We start from the raw sequence: 14975 nt of genomic DNA, 5'->3' as shown, positions 1-14975 counted from the left end.
CATGAGCGGCGATGTAAAGTGAGATACCTCTCGATTCGGGAACTAGCCCGGATTCGAGACGCACCTTAAGCAAAGAAAGAGTCGCCATCCAAGGAAGTGGGCCCTGGATCCCATGCTGTGCTCTGTCGCAACAGATAACCAGAGATACAAAGGGTTCGTGCCTGATGACGAATGGGGAAGGGATTAGGCGCCCCCAATTCGCCCAAGTGCTAGCACCTGGTCTCTTATGCCATTTATTATTAATTTTGAAGAGTTTTGGGAGAAAATCATGTGAAATGGGAACGAATATCTCCGAGATAACGTCTAGCTAATCATGCATGTCTCGGAGATGAATAAGAAACACACATAAAAGAAATGAAAGAAGTGTCACCTAAAATATCTAGGTTATGAGTGACATGCCTGATTGGTGTCTAAGTTCTGGTGGGCAAACACATGCATGCTACAGCTAAAGGTATAGGATCTGTACATAAAAATAAGAAAACACAGCAAAACACACAACACAACACGACTCGACACACGACCCGACACGACAAACCCTAGACTCTAATGCAATACTTGACTCGGACCAGGATGGCCATCCATCCTAGCTGCACTACGTATCCCGGCCTCGGGAAGAATCAGAGCCAACGTAGTTCGGTGCCCTATTCTAAACTACGATGCCTAAAACTCTAGGACCGCTATCCTAGACTCGATCCACTAGACTCGACTGATGTTTAAAGCTTTTTGTGCGATTGCTTAAATTCAAGTGGATTGTAATTTTTAGGACTCTATATGCCCTAACTAATGCAAGTTGATTAGCCTTAAGCTAATGCAGGTGGGCCCTATATCCTATGTGTATCTAGGCTGTGCATTCTAAGGAAAACCATGGGTTGACTATATGCTTCCTAGTCTAGCCATCGGTTCGACTAAATGTCTAACCGATCGACTTGAGGCCTCCTAACTCTAGGGACACTCACACGACAGGACACACCATATCAATACAAATCAGGACCGACTCCTAACTCTAAAACACCCTAAATATCTAGGACAGACTCCTAACTCTAGGGGAAGATCTTTTTTGAAAAGGTTTTGAAGTTTTTTTGTATTTTTTTGGAATATTTGAAATGTTTATTTTTAAAGGTTTGGCTGGACCTGGGATGTGGACCCCAAGCTGCACTACGTACCCTGTTGAAAGGGATCAAGCCAACGTAGTTCGGACTGAATCCCTAACTACTCTGCAAATGACTCAAGATTTTTTGAGATTTTTGATTTTTAAAATGTTTTTGGATTTTGAATTGTTTTTGAGATGTTTTTGAATTTTCAAGTGTTTTTGGAATGTTTTTGTTGTTTTCAAGTGTTTTTGGAATGTTTTTGTTGTTTTCAAGTATTTTTGAAATGTTTTTGTTGTTTTTTGACACCAGAGAATAAAATCCTATCATCATAAGGGTAGGGAGACTTCTGGAATCCCGCAAAGGTTGGACAGCATCCTATGCTTTGCGAGGGAACGAACAGGAAAATAACTCGGCAAGGGTTGGACAGCATCCTATACCTTGCAGGAGCGGGTAAAGATCACGATTTGATGAGAGGATGGACGGAATCCTAACCCCTATGATGATAGGAAAAACTCCTGGACTGACTGAAGGACTGACTCCTGTGCTGAAGACTGTTATAATTACTATTTATAATTACTATACAAGATTACTATTCAAAAATACTATTCATAATTACTATTTATAGGTACTATTCAAAACTACTATTCATAATTACTATTTATAAGTACTATTCAAAACTACTATTCATAATTACTATTTATAAGTACTATTCAAAACTACTATTCACAGTAGGACTCGTTGATGTGGGACCCGCTGTTGTGGGACCCGCTGTTGTGGGACCCGCTGCGGGACCCGCTGCGGGACCCGTTGTGGGACCCGCTGTGGGACCCGCTGATATGGGACCCGCTGATGTGGGACCCGCTGTGGGACCCACGGATGTGGGACCCGCTGTTGTGGGACCCGTTGTGGGACCCGCTGTGGGACCCGCTGATATGGGACCCGCTGATGTGGGACCCGCTGTGGGACCCACGGATGTGGGACCCGCTGTTGTGGGACCCACTGTTGTGGGACCCGCTGGGACCCGCTGTGGGACCTACTGATGTGGGACCCGCTGTAGGACCCGTTGTGGGACCCACTGTGGGACCCGTGTAGTGCAAAGAATGAATAATTAAAAAAAAAATGAACTTACGCCACAAGAGATCCAGGAAGGTGTTGACAGAGTCGTGCTTGTGTGGGGCCGCTGATGTGGGACCCTCTGATGTAGGACCCGCTGATGTGGGATCCGCTGGAGGTGGGGTGGAGGAGATGTGGATGCCGGTGGAGCTCCAGTGGTTGGTTGGGAGGATGCCGGAGAAGGTGGTGGTGATCGGTGGATGGCCGGTCGGAGATGGGTTTGGCCTCGCCGGATTCCGGCTGGATTGCCGGAGGAGAAGACTCTCTCTCTCTCTCTCTCTCTCTCTCTCCCTCTCTCTCTCTCTACAGATCTCTCCTCCCTCTCTCTCTCTCTCCCCTCTGCAGATCTCTCTCTCTCCCTCTCCCCTCTGGTTTTTCCCTTTTTTTTTTTCTTTCTCTGGTTTCTCCTCTTTTTTTTTTTTTTTTCCTGGTTTTTTTCTTCTCTTCTCCAGTGTGTTTTTTTTTCTTTTGTCTTCTCTGGTTTTTTTCTTCTCTGCGAGAGAGAGACCAATGAGAGAGAGACCAATGGGAAGACTCATCATGAGGAGAGAACTCATGATGAGTTTGTCCCCCTCATGTCCCCCCCATTTCCTCTAAAATTTGCAAAATAATAAATAAAAAAATAAAAAACAATTTTCAAATGGCATCGGATGCCATACGAAAACCAAAACCACTCATTACGCCTATTTTAAAAAACAAAGAAAATGATGACTGTCCTTATTCTCTCTTTGAATACAAACGCATCTCACATTAGCAGGCCCCACACAAACGGGTCCCACACAAGCGGGCCCCACACAAGCGGGCCCCACATTCTCTTTTGCTCGGATTAATTCCATTCGAATACGCGGGTTTAGGGCCTTGTCAAAATGGGGTGTCTACATGGTATGATCGCACCCAGCATGCCTCTCCATTGTCAAAGTAATTAAGAGTTTCCACTCGCATTGTCGTACGAAGTCCGTTTAAATGAAAGTGCGAAAAAATCCTGCTAGATGACACCGGATGGACGATCCGAGCATGTCGGGAAGCCGGATGACCGCCAGGGCTGTCATCGCGCGATGGATCTTCCCGAGTACCCCCGAATCAATATAAGAATCGCGACGATCTGACGGGCGGATCAAAAGTTATCGTCGGAACGATATTTGTGCACCAAGGGTAGCTCACGGCCAGTAAACACCTTCCGACCGGATTCATGACTCGCATCCACTAGTACACTCATCCGCTATAGCCTGTACGTCACTGAATCTAAACAAACCCCCGCTATAATTTGACCGCAAATGAAATGTCAGAACGAATTCCGTTTATCGAATCAAACGACACTATCACCCCGCCATAATAAAGACCGGACGTGTTTGAATTCACCATCCGGAAGAAAATAAAAAGATCCGAACCGAAACGTAGGAGGCGACGCACTAAACGTGCGTTTCAGTTCGCATCGATGTTCCAGAACCGAAAGATTGTTCGAAAAAAGTGGTAGATAGCCGAAAAAAGTGACAGGGGTGCAACACGAGGACTTCCCAGGAGGTCACCCATCCTAGTACTACTCTCGCCCAAGCACGCTTAACTTCGGAGTTCTGATGGGATCCAGTGCATTTGTGCTGGTATGATCGCACCCAGCATGCCTCTCCATTGTCAAAGTAATTAAGAGTTTCCACTCGCATTGTCGTACGAAGTCCGTTTAAATGAAAGTGCGAAAAAATCCTGCTAGATGACACCGGATGGCCGATCCGAGCATGTCGGGAAGCCGGATGACCGCCAGGGCTGTCATCGCGCGATGAATCTTCCCGAGTACCCCCGAATCAATATAAGAATCGCCACGATCTGACGGGCGGATCAAAAGTTATCGTCGGAACGATATTTGTGCACCAAGGGTAGCTCACGGCCAGTAAACACCTTCCGACCGGATTCATGACTCGCATCCACTAGTACACTCATCCGCTATAGCCTGTACGTCACTGAATCTAAACAAACCCCCGCTATAATTTGACCGCAAATGAAATGTCAGAACGAATTCCGTTTATCGAATCAAACGACACTATCACCCCGCCATAATAAAGACCGGACGTCTTTGAATTCACCATCCGGAAGAAAATAAAAAGATCCGAACCGAAACGTAGGAGGCGACGCACTAAACGTGCGTTTCAGTTCGCATCGATGTTCCAGAACCGAAAGATTGTTCGAAAAAAGTGGTAGATAGCCGAAAAAAGTGACAGGGGTGCAACACGAGGACTTCCCAGGAGGTCACCCATCCTAGTACTACTCTCGCCCAAGCACGCTTAACTTCGGAGTTCTGATGGGATCCAGTGCATTTGTGCTGGTATGATCGCACCCAGCATGCCTCTCCATTGTCAAAGTAATTAAGAGTTTCCACTCGCATTGTCGTACGAAGTCCGTTTAAATGAAAGTGCGAAAAAATCCTGCTAGATGACACCGGATGGACGATCCGAGCATGTCGGGAAGCCGGATGACCGCCAGGGCTGTCATCGCGCGATGGATCTTCCCGAGTACCCCCGAATCAATATAAGAATCGCGACGATCTGACGGGCGGATCAAAAGTTATCGTCGGAACGATATTTGTGCACCAAGGGTAGCTCACGGCCAGTAAACACCTTCCGACCGGATTCATGACTCGCATCCACTAGTACACTCATCCGCTATAGCCTGTACGTCACTGAATCTAAACAAACCCCCGCTATAATTTGACCGCAAATGAAATGTCAGAACGAATTCCGTTTATCGAATCAAACGACACTATCACCCCGCCATAATAAAGACCGGACGTCTTTGAATTCACCATCCGGAAGAAAATAAAAAGATCCGAACCGAAACGTAGGAGGCGACGCACTAAACGTGCGTTTCAGTTCGCATCGATGTTCCAGAACCGAAAGATTGTTCGAAAAAAGTGGTAGATAGCCGAAAAAAGTGACAGGGGTGCAACACGAGGACTTCCCAGGAGGTCACCCATCCTAGTACTACTCTCGCCCAAGCACGCTTAACTTCGGAGTTCTGATGGGATCCAGTGCATTTGTGCTGGTATGATCGCACCCAGCATGCCTCTCCATTGTCAAAGTAATTAAGAGTTTCCACTCGCATTGTCGTACGAAGTCCGTTTAAATGAAAGTGCGAAAAAATCCTGCTAGATGACACCGGATGGACGATCCGAGCATGTCGGGAAGCCGGATGACCGCCAGGGCTGTCATCGCGCGATGGATCTTCCCGAGTACCCCCGAATCAATATAAGAATCGCGACGATCTGACGGGCGGATCAAAAGTTATCGTCGGAACGATATTTGTGCACCAAGGGTAGCTCACGGCCAGTAAACACCTTCCGACCGGATTCATGACTCGCATCCACTAGTACACTCATCCGCTATAGCCTGTACGTCACTGAATCTAAACAAACCCCCGCTATAATTTGACCGCAAATGAAATGTCAGAACGAATTCCGTTTATCGAATCAAACGACACTATCACCCCGCCATAATAAAGACCGGACGTGTTTGAATTCACCATCCGGAAGAAAATAAAAAGATCCGAACCGAAACGTAGGAGGCGACGCACTAAACGTGCGTTTCAGTTCGCATCGATGTTCCAGAACCGAAAGATTGTTCGAAAAAAGTGGTAGATAGCCGAAAAAAGTGACAGGGGTGCAACACGAGGACTTCCCAGGAGGTCACCCATCCTAGTACTACTCTCGCCCAAGCACGCTTAACTTCGGAGTTCTGATGGGATCCAGTGCATTTGTGCTGGTATGATCGCACCCAGCATGCCTCTCCATTGTCAAAGTAATTAAGAGTTTCCACTCGCATTGTCGTACGAAGTCCGTTTAAATGAAAGTGCGAAAAAATCCTGCTAGATGACACCGGATGGCCGATCCGAGCATGTCGGGAAGCCGGATGACCGCCAGGGCTGTCATCGCGCGATGAATCTTCCCGAGTACCCCCGAATCAATATAAGAATCGCCACGATCTGACGGGCGGATCAAAAGTTATCGTCGGAACGATATTTGTGCACCAAGGGTAGCTCACGGCCAGTAAACACCTTCCGACCGGATTCATGACTCGCATCCACTAGTACACTCATCCGCTATAGCCTGTACGTCACTGAATCTAAACAAACCCCCGCTATAATTTGACCGCAAATGAAATGTCAGAACGAATTCCGTTTATCGAATCAAACGACACTATCACCCCGCCATAATAAAGACCGGACGTCTTTGAATTCACCATCCGGAAGAAAATAAAAAGATCCGAACCGAAACGTAGGAGGCGACGCACTAAACGTGCGTTTCAGTTCGCATCGATGTTCCAGAACCGAAAGATTGTTCGAAAAAAGTGGTAGATAGCCGAAAAAAGTGACAGGGGTGCAACACGAGGACTTCCCAGGAGGTCACCCATCCTAGTACTACTCTCGCCCAAGCACGCTTAACTTCGGAGTTCTGATGGGATCCAGTGCATTTGTGCTGGTATGATCGCACCCAGCATGCCTCTCCATTGTCAAAGTAATTAAGAGTTTCCACTCGCATTGTCGTACGAAGTCCGTTTAAATGAAAGTGCGAAAAAATCCTGCTAGATGACACCGGATGGACGATCCGAGCATGTCGGGAAGCCGGATGACCGCCAGGGCTGTCATCGCGCGATGGATCTTCCCGAGTACCCCCGAATCAATATAAGAATCGCGACGATCTGACGGGCGGATCAAAAGTTATCGTCGGAACGATATTTGTGCACCAAGGGTAGCTCACGGCCAGTAAACACCTTCCGACCGGATTCATGACTCGCATCCACTAGTACACTCATCCGCTATAGCCTGTACGTCACTGAATCTAAACAAACCCCCGCTATAATTTGACCGCAAATGAAATGTCAGAACGAATTCCGTTTATCGAATCAAACGACACTATCACCCCGCCATAATAAAGACCGGACGTGTTTGAATTCACCATCCGGAAGAAAATAAAAAGATCCGAACCGAAACGTAGGAGGCGACGCACTAAACGTGCGTTTCAGTTCGCATCGATGTTCCAGAACCGAAAGATTGTTCGAAAAAAGTGGTAGATAGCCGAAAAAAGTGACAGGGGTGCAACACGAGGACTTCCCAGGAGGTCACCCATCCTAGTACTACTCTCGCCCAAGCACGCTTAACTTCGGAGTTCTGATGGGATCCAGTGCATTTGTGCTGGTATGATCGCACCCAGCATGCCTCTCCATTGTCAAAGTAATAAAGAGTTTCCACTCGCATTGTCGTACGAAGTCCGTTTAAATGAAAGTGCGAAAAAATCCTGCTAGATGACACCGGATGGACGATCCGAGCATGTCGGGAAGCCGGATGACCGCCAGGGCTGTCATCGCGCGATGGATCTTCCCGAGTACCCCCGAATCAATATAAGAATCGTCACGATCTGACGGGCGGATCAAAAGTTATCGTCGGAACGATATTTGTGCACCAAGGGTAGCTCACGGCCAGTAAACACCTTCCGACCGGATTCATGACTCGCATCCACTAGTACACTCATCCGCTATAGCCTGTACGTCACTGAATCTAAACAAACCCCCGCTATAATTTGACCGCAAATGAAATGTCAGAACGAATTCCGTTTATCGAATCAAACGACACTATCACCCCGCCATAATAAAGACCGGACGTCTTTGAATTCACCATCCGGAAGAAAATAAAAAGATCCGAACCGAAACGTAGGAGGCGACGCACTAAACGTGCGTTTCAGTTCGCATCGATGTTCCAGAACCGAAAGATTGTTCGAAAAAAGTGGTAGATAGCCGAAAAAAGTGACAGGGGTGCAACACGAGGACTTCCCAGGAGGTCACCCATCCTAGTACTACTCTCGCCCAAGCACGCTTAACTTCGGAGTTCTGATGGGATCCAGTGCATTTGTGCTGGTATGATCGCACCCAGCATGCCTCTCCATTGTCAAAGTAATTAAGAGTTTCCACTCGCATTGTCGTACGAAGTCCGTTTAAATGAAAGTGCGAAAAAATCCTGCTAGATGACACCGGATGGACGATCCGAGCATGTCGGGAAGCCGGATGACCGCCAGGGCTGTCATCGCGCGATGGATCTTCCCGAGTACCCCCGAATCAATATAAGAATCGCCACGATCTGACGGGCGGATCAAAAGTTATCGTCGGAACGATATTTGTGCACCAAGGGTAGCTCACGGCCAGTAAACACCTTCCGACCGGATTCATGACTCGCATCCACTAGTACACTCATCCGCTATAGCCTGTACGTCACTGAATCTAAACAAACCCCCGCTATAATTTGACCGCAAATGAAATGTCAGAACGAATTCCGTTTATCGAATCAAACGACACTATCACCCCGCCATAATAAAGACCGGACGTGTTTGAATTCACCATCCGGAAGAAAATAAAAAGATCCGAACCGAAACGTAGGAGGCGACGCACTAAACGTGCGTTTCAGTTCGCATCGATGTTCCAGAACCGAAAGATTGTTCGAAAAAAGTGGTAGATAGCCGAAAAAAGTGACAGGGGTGCAACACGAGGACTTCCCAGGAGGTCACCCATCCTAGTACTACTCTCGCCCAAGCACGCTTAACTTCGGAGTTCTGATGGGATCCAGTGCATTTGTGCTGGTATGATCGCACCCAGCATGCCTCTCCATTGTCAAAGTAATAAAGAGTTTCCACTCGCATTGTCGTACGAAGTCCGTTTAAATGAAAGTGCGAAAAAATCCTGCTAGATGACACCGGATGGACGATCCGAGCATGTCGGGAAGCCGGATGACCGCCAGGGCTGTCATCGCGCGATGGATCTTCCCGAGTACCCCCGAATCAATATAAGAATCGTCACGATCTGACGGGCGGATCAAAAGTTATCGTCGGAACGATATTTGTGCACCAAGGGTAGCTCACGGCCAGTAAACACCTTACGACCGGATTCATGACTCGCATCCACTAGTACACTCATCCGCTATAGCCTGTACGTCACTGAATCTAAACAAACCCCCGCTATAATTTGACCGCAAATGAAATGTCAGAACGAATTCCGTTTATCGAATCAAACGACACTATCACCCCGCCATAATAAAGACCGGACGTCTTTGAATTCACCATCCGGAAGAAAATAAAAAGATCCGAACCGAAACGTAAGAGGCGACGCACTAAACGTGCGTTTCAGTTCGCATCGATGTTCCAGAACCGAAAGATTGTTCGAAAAAAGTGGTAGATAGCCGAAAAAAGTGACAGGGGTGCAACACGAGGACTTCCCAGGAGGTCACCCATCCTAGTACTACTCTCGCCCAAGCACGCTTAACTTCGGAGTTCTGATGGGATCCAGTGCATTTGTGCTGGTATGATCGCACCCAGCATGCCTCTCCATTGTCAAAGTAATTAAGAGTTTCCACTCGCATTGTCGTACGAAGTCCGTTTAAATGAAAGTGCGAAAAAATCCTGCTAGATGACACCGGATGGACGATCCGAGCATGTCGGGAAGCCGGATGACCGCCAGGGCTGTCATCGCGCGATGGATCTTCCCGAGTACCCCCGAATCAATATAAGAATCGCCACGATCTGACGGGCGGATCAAAAGTTATCGTCGGAACGATATTTGTGCACCAAGGGTAGCTCACGGCCAGTAAACACCTTCCGACCGGATTCATGACTCGCATCCACTAGTACACTCATCCGCTATAGCCTGTACGTCACTGAATCTAAACAAACCCCCGCTATAATTTGACCGCAAATGAAATGTCAGAACGAATTCCGTTTATCGAATCAAACGACACTATCACCCCGCCATAATAAAGACCGGACGTCTTTGAATTCACCATCCGGAAGAAAATAAAAAGATCCGAACCGAAACGTAGGAGGCGACGCACTAAACGTGCGTTTCAGTTCGCATCGATGTTCCAGAACCGAAAGATTGTTCGAAAAAAGTGGTAGATAGCCGAAAAAAGTGACAGGGGTGCAACACGAGGACTTCCCAGGAGGTCACCCATCCTAGTACTACTCTCGCCCAAGCACGCTTAACTTCGGAGTTCTGATGGGATCCAGTGCATTTGTGCTGGTATGATCGCACCCAGCATGCCTCTCCATTGTCAAAGTAATTAAGAGTTTCCACTCGCATTGTCGTACGAAGTCCGTTTAAATGAAAGTGCGAAAAAATCCTGCTAGATGACACCGGATGGACGATCCGAGCATGTCGGGAAGCCGGATGACCGCCAGGGCTGTCATCGCGCGATGAATCTTCCCGAGTACCCCCGAATCAATATAAGAATCGCGACGATCTGACGGGCGGATCAAAAGTTATCGTCGGAACGATATTTGTGCACCAAGGGTAGCTCACGGCCAGTAAACACCTTCCGACCGGATTCATGACTCGCATCCACTAGTACACTCATCCGCTATAGCCTGTACGTCACTGAATCTAAACAAACCCCCGCTATAATTTGACCGCAAATGAAATGTCAGAACGAATTCCGTTTATCGAATCAAACGACACTATCACCCCGCCATAATAAAGACCGGACGTCTTTGAATTCACCATCCGGAAGAAAATAAAAAGATCCGAACCGAAACGTAGGAGGCGACGCACTAAACGTGCGTTTCAGTTCGCATCGATGTTCCAGAACCGAAAGATTGTTCGAAAAAAGTGGTAGATAGCCGAAAAAAGTGACAGGGGTGCAACACGAGGACTTCCCAGGAGGTCACCCATCCTAGTACTACTCTCGCCCAAGCACGCTTAACTTCGGAGTTCTGATGGGATCCAGTGCATTTGTGCTGGTATGATCGCACCCAGCATGCCTCTCCATTGTCAAAGTAATTAAGAGTTTCCACTCGCATTGTCGTACGAAGTCCGTTTAAATGAAAGTGCGAAAAAATCCTGCTAGATGACACCGGATGGCCGATCCGAGCATGTCGGGAAGCCGGATGACCGCCAGGGCTGTCATCGCGCGATGAATCTTCCCGAGTACCCCCGAATCAATATAAGAATCGCCACGATCTGACGGGCGGATCAAAAGTTATCGTCGGAACGATATTTGTGCACCAAGGGTAGCTCACGGCCAGTAAACACCTTCCGACCGGATTCATGACTCGCATCCACTAGTACACTCATCCGCTATAGCCTGTACGTCACTGAATCTAAACAAACCCCCGCTATAATTTGACCGCAAATGAAATGTCAGAACGAATTCCGTTTATCGAATCAAACGACACTATCACCCCGCCATAATAAAGACCGGACGTGTTTGAATTCACCATCCGGAAGAAAATAAAAAGATCCGAACCGAAACGTAGGAGGCGACGCACTAAACGTGCGTTTCAGTTCGCATCGATGTTCCAGAACCGAAAGATTGTTCGAAAAAAGTGGTAGATAGCCGAAAAAAGTGACAGGGGTGCAACACGAGGACTTCCCAGGAGGTCACCCATCCTAGTACTACTCTCGCCCAAGCACGCTTAACTTCGGAGTTCTGATGGGATCCAGTGCATTTGTGCTGGTATGATCGCACCCAGCATGCCTCTCCATTGTCAAAGTAATTAAGAGTTTCCACTCGCATTGTCGTACGAAGTCCGTTTAAATGAAAGTGCGAAAAAATCCTGCTAGATGACACCGGATGGACGATCCGAGCATGTCGGGAAGCCGGATGACCGCCAGGGCTGTCATCGCGCGATGAATCTTCCCGAGTACCCCCGAATCAATATAAGAATCGCGACGATCTGACGGGCGGATCAAAAGTTATCGTCGGAACGATATTTGTGCACCAAGGGTAGCTCACGGCCAGTAAACACCTTCCGACCGGATTCATGACTCGCATCCACTAGTACACTCATCCGCTATAGCCTGTACGTCACTGAATCTAAACAAACCCCCGCTATAATTTGACCGCAAATGAAATGTCAGAACGAATTCCGTTTATCGAATCAAACGACACTATCACCCCGCCATAATAAAGACCGGACGTCTTTGAATTCACCATCCGGAAGAAAATAAAAAGATCCGAACCGAAACGTAGGAGGCGACGCACTAAACGTGCGTTTCAGTTCGCATCGATGTTCCAGAACCGAAAGATTGTTCGAAAAAAGTGGTAGATAGCCGAAAAAAGTGACAGGGGTGCAACACGAGGACTTCCCAGGAGGTCACCCATCCTAGTACTACTCTCGCCCAAGCACGCTTAACTTCGGAGTTCTGATGGGATCCAGTGCATTTGTGCTGGTATGATCGCACCCAGCATGCCTCTCCATTGTCAAAGTAATTAAGAGTTTCCACTCGCATTGTCGTACGAAGTCCGTTTAAATGAAAGTGCGAAAAAATCCTGCTAGATGACACCGGATGGCCGATCCGAGCATGTCGGGAAGCCGGATGACCGCCAGGGCTGTCATCGCGCGATGAATCTTCCCGAGTACCCCCGAATCAATATAAGAATCGCCACGATCTGACGGGCGGATCAAAAGTTATCGTCGGAACGATATTTGTGCACCAAGGGTAGCTCACGGCCAGTAAACACCTTCCGACCGGATTCATGACTCGCATCCACTAGTACACTCATCCGCTATAGCCTGTACGTCACTGAATCTAAACAAACCCCCGCTATAATTTGACCGCAAATGAAATGTCAGAACGAATTCCGTTTATCGAATCAAACGACACTATCACCCCGCCATAATAAAGACCGGACGTGTTTGAATTCACCATCCGGAAGAAAATAAAAAGATCCGAACCGAAACGTAGGAGGCGACGCACTAAACGTGCGTTTCAGTTCGCATCGATGTTCCAGAACCGAAAGATTGTTCGAAAAAAGTGGTAGATAGCCGAAAAAAGTGACAGGGGTGCAACACGAGGACTTCCCAGGAGGTCACCCATCCTAGTACTACTCTCGCCCAAGCACGCTTAACTTCGGAGTTCTGATGGGATCCAGTGCATTTGTGCTGGTATGATCGCACCCAGCATGCCTCTCCATTGTCAAAGTAATTAAGAGTTTCCACTCGCATTGTCGTACGAAGTCCGTTTAAATGAAAGTGCGAAAAAATCCTGCTAGATGACACCGGATGGCCGATCCGAGCATGTCGGGAAGCCGGATGACCGCCAGGGCTGTCATCGCGCGATGAATCTTCCCGAGTACCCCCGAATCAATATAAGAATCGCCACGATCTGACGGGCGGATCAAAAGTTATCGTCGGAACGATATTTGTGCACCAAGGGTAGCTCACGGCCAGTAAACACCTTCCGACCGGATTCATGACTCGCATCCACTAGTACACTCATCCGCTATAGCCTGTACGTCACTGAATCTAAACAAACCCCCGCTATAATTTGACCGCAAATGAAATGTCAGAACGAATTCCGTTTATCGAATCAAACGACACTATCACCCCGCCATAATAAAGACCGGACGTCTTTGAATTCACCATCCGGAAGAAAATAAAAAGATCCGAACCGAAACGTAGGAGGCGACGCACTAAACGTGCGTTTCAGTTCGCATCGATGTTCCAGAACCGAAAGATTGTTCGAAAAAAGTGGTAGATAGCCGAAAAAAGTGACAGGGGTGCAACACGAGGACTTCCCAGGAGGTCACCCATCCTAGTACTACTCTCGCCCAAGCACGCTTAACTTCGGAGTTCTGATGGGATCCAGTGCATTTGTGCTGGTATGATCGCACCCAGCATGCCTCTCCATTGTCAAAGTAATTAAGAGTTTCCACTCGCATTGTCGTACGAAGTCCGTTTAAATGAAAGTGCGAAAAAATCCTGCTAGATGACACCGGATGGACGATCCGAGCATGTCGGGAAGCCGGATGACCGCCAGGGCTGTCATCGCGCGATGGATCTTCCCGAGTACCCCCGAATCAATATAAGAATCGCGACGATCTGACGGGCGGATCAAAAGTTATCGTCGGAACGATATTTGTGCACCAAGGGTAGCTCACGGCCAGTAAACACCTTCCGACCGGATTCATGACTCGCATCCACTAGTACACTCATCCGCTATAGCCTGTACGTCACTGAATCTAAACAAACCCCCGCTATAATTTGACCGCAAATGAAATGTCAGAACGAATTCCGTTTATCGAATCAAACGACACTATCACCCCGCCATAATAAAGACCGGACGTGTTTGAATTCACCATCCGGAAGAAAATAAAAAGATCCGAACCGAAACGTAGGAGGCGACGCACTAAACGTGCGTTTCAGTTCGCATCGATGTTCCAGAACCGAAAGATTGTTCGAAAAAAGTGGTAGATAGCCGAAAAAAGTGACAGGGGTGCAACACGAGGACTTCCCAGGAGGTCACCCATCCTAGTACTACTCTCGCCCAAGCACGCTTAACTTCGGAGTTCTGATGGGATCCAGTGCATTTGTGCTGGTATGATCGCACCCAGCATGCCTCTCCATTGTCAAAGTAATAAAGAGTTTCCACTCGCATTGTCGTACGAAGTCCGTTTAAATGAAAGTGCGAAAAAATCCTGCTAGATGACACCGGATGGACGATCCGAGCATGTCGGGAAGCCGGATGACCGCCAGGGCTGTCATCGCGCGATGGATCTTCCCGAGTACCCCCGAATCAATATAAGAATCGTCACGATCTGACGGGCGGATCAAAAGTTATCGTCGGAACGATATTTGTGCACCAAGGGTAGCTCACGGCCAGTAAACACCTTCCGACCGGATTCATGACTCGCATCCACTAGTACACTCATCCGCTATAGCCTGTACGTCACTGAATCTAAACAAACCCCCGCTATAATTTGACCGCAAATGAAATGTCAGAACGAATTCCGTTTATCGAATCAAACGAC

At 47.9% G+C, this 14975-nt stretch overlaps 16 non-coding genes across 16 annotated transcripts; all 16 read right to left on the bottom strand.

Annotated features, from left to right (window-relative positions):
* Nucleotides 1-3697: 3697 nt before the first annotated feature.
* LOC143873892 (5S ribosomal RNA) lies at nt 3698-3816 on the bottom strand. Its single transcript, XR_013248588.1, has one exon. It is a non-coding gene; the product is annotated as a 5S ribosomal RNA (ribosomal RNA).
* A 597-nt stretch (nt 3817-4413) lies between these two features.
* LOC143873881 (5S ribosomal RNA) lies at nt 4414-4532 on the bottom strand. The gene has a single exon (XR_013248577.1). It is a non-coding gene; the product is annotated as a 5S ribosomal RNA (ribosomal RNA).
* Nucleotides 4533-5129: 597 nt separating this feature from the next.
* On the bottom strand, nt 5130-5248 carry LOC143873869 (5S ribosomal RNA). Its single transcript, XR_013248566.1, has one exon. It is a non-coding gene; the product is annotated as a 5S ribosomal RNA (ribosomal RNA).
* A 597-nt stretch (nt 5249-5845) lies between these two features.
* LOC143873858 (5S ribosomal RNA) lies at nt 5846-5964 on the bottom strand. The gene has a single exon (XR_013248554.1). It is a non-coding gene; the product is annotated as a 5S ribosomal RNA (ribosomal RNA).
* A 597-nt stretch (nt 5965-6561) lies between these two features.
* LOC143873845 (5S ribosomal RNA) lies at nt 6562-6680 on the bottom strand. Its single transcript, XR_013248542.1, has one exon. It is a non-coding gene; the product is annotated as a 5S ribosomal RNA (ribosomal RNA).
* Nucleotides 6681-7277: 597 nt separating this feature from the next.
* LOC143873834 (5S ribosomal RNA) lies at nt 7278-7396 on the bottom strand. Its single transcript, XR_013248531.1, has one exon. It is a non-coding gene; the product is annotated as a 5S ribosomal RNA (ribosomal RNA).
* A 597-nt stretch (nt 7397-7993) lies between these two features.
* On the bottom strand, nt 7994-8112 carry LOC143873822 (5S ribosomal RNA). Its single transcript, XR_013248520.1, has one exon. It is a non-coding gene; the product is annotated as a 5S ribosomal RNA (ribosomal RNA).
* A 597-nt stretch (nt 8113-8709) lies between these two features.
* On the bottom strand, nt 8710-8828 carry LOC143873811 (5S ribosomal RNA). The gene has a single exon (XR_013248509.1). It is a non-coding gene; the product is annotated as a 5S ribosomal RNA (ribosomal RNA).
* Nucleotides 8829-9425: 597 nt separating this feature from the next.
* Nucleotides 9426-9544, bottom strand: LOC143873799 (5S ribosomal RNA). The gene has a single exon (XR_013248498.1). It is a non-coding gene; the product is annotated as a 5S ribosomal RNA (ribosomal RNA).
* Nucleotides 9545-10141: 597 nt separating this feature from the next.
* On the bottom strand, nt 10142-10260 carry LOC143873788 (5S ribosomal RNA). Its single transcript, XR_013248487.1, has one exon. It is a non-coding gene; the product is annotated as a 5S ribosomal RNA (ribosomal RNA).
* Nucleotides 10261-10857: 597 nt separating this feature from the next.
* Nucleotides 10858-10976, bottom strand: LOC143873777 (5S ribosomal RNA). Its single transcript, XR_013248476.1, has one exon. It is a non-coding gene; the product is annotated as a 5S ribosomal RNA (ribosomal RNA).
* Nucleotides 10977-11573: 597 nt separating this feature from the next.
* Nucleotides 11574-11692, bottom strand: LOC143873765 (5S ribosomal RNA). Its single transcript, XR_013248465.1, has one exon. It is a non-coding gene; the product is annotated as a 5S ribosomal RNA (ribosomal RNA).
* Nucleotides 11693-12289: 597 nt separating this feature from the next.
* Nucleotides 12290-12408, bottom strand: LOC143873754 (5S ribosomal RNA). Its single transcript, XR_013248454.1, has one exon. It is a non-coding gene; the product is annotated as a 5S ribosomal RNA (ribosomal RNA).
* A 597-nt stretch (nt 12409-13005) lies between these two features.
* LOC143873741 (5S ribosomal RNA) lies at nt 13006-13124 on the bottom strand. Its single transcript, XR_013248443.1, has one exon. It is a non-coding gene; the product is annotated as a 5S ribosomal RNA (ribosomal RNA).
* A 597-nt stretch (nt 13125-13721) lies between these two features.
* On the bottom strand, nt 13722-13840 carry LOC143873728 (5S ribosomal RNA). The gene has a single exon (XR_013248431.1). It is a non-coding gene; the product is annotated as a 5S ribosomal RNA (ribosomal RNA).
* Nucleotides 13841-14437: 597 nt separating this feature from the next.
* Nucleotides 14438-14556, bottom strand: LOC143873716 (5S ribosomal RNA). The gene has a single exon (XR_013248419.1). It is a non-coding gene; the product is annotated as a 5S ribosomal RNA (ribosomal RNA).
* Nucleotides 14557-14975: the final 419 nt, after the last annotated feature.

The sequence above is a fragment of the Tasmannia lanceolata genome, unplaced genomic scaffold, assembly GCF_043159265.1.
Source record: "Tasmannia lanceolata isolate RefF3 unplaced genomic scaffold, GAP_Taslan_0.1 ptg000003l, whole genome shotgun sequence".
In the NCBI taxonomy this organism is placed as follows: domain Eukaryota; kingdom Viridiplantae; phylum Streptophyta; class Magnoliopsida; order Canellales; family Winteraceae; genus Tasmannia; species Tasmannia lanceolata.
Note: the sequence above shows the minus strand (reverse complement) of the source record. Positions and strands in the feature narration are given on the sequence as shown.